At 35.6% G+C, this 601-nt stretch overlaps 1 pseudogene; it reads right to left on the reverse strand.

Moving 5' to 3' along the window:
* Positions 1 to 213: 213 nt before the first annotated feature.
* LOC129780665 (U4 spliceosomal RNA) lies at positions 214 to 336 on the reverse strand (annotated as a pseudogene).
* Between the last annotated feature and the right edge of the window lie 265 nt (positions 337 to 601).

The raw sequence follows: 601 nt of genomic DNA on the forward strand, positions 1-601 counted from the left end.
ATTGAAAATCCTTAACCTTAGGTAATGGCGACCGAGTTTCGTTCGTGGAGGAGCTGGAGGAAATGATCAGTACATGTAACGAGGATTTTAATGAGATTGGTGGTGTAAATATTCTTCCGCTGGACCGAATAATAACCACCCAACCCTCGATTACATTGTTTTTTCGCATCATTTTGGTATTTTATTTAGGTTTTGGAAAATGGATAATTGGAAAGAAATAATTCTAAAGCATAGACATTTCTCCACGGCCAACAATAAAAGTGATAAGGTTTCAACTAGCAATAATCGCACCTCGGTAAAACCTCATTGGTTACGATATCGCCACTGCGCAAAGCTAAAAAAGTGATAAGTATAAATTACATGAAATAAGAAATAAATTTACCTTAGGTGGTTTAATTTAAAGGGTGTGTCACATCAAATTGCATCACGGAAAAAACGCTGTAGAAATTTAATTTTTAGGAATTATATCTTCAGCTTTCGCTTATAATCAGATAAGAGTGTATAGATCACGTTGGCCATGCTTCACTGTCAATTTTTCGTAAATTTGGAAAAATGTCGTCGAACGAAAAAGAGCGTCGTGAATTAATCCTGTGCACTCATT

This window comes from Toxorhynchites rutilus, chromosome 3 (genome assembly GCF_029784135.1).
Source record: "Toxorhynchites rutilus septentrionalis strain SRP chromosome 3, ASM2978413v1, whole genome shotgun sequence".
Lineage (NCBI taxonomy): Eukaryota > Metazoa > Arthropoda > Insecta > Diptera > Culicidae > Toxorhynchites > Toxorhynchites rutilus.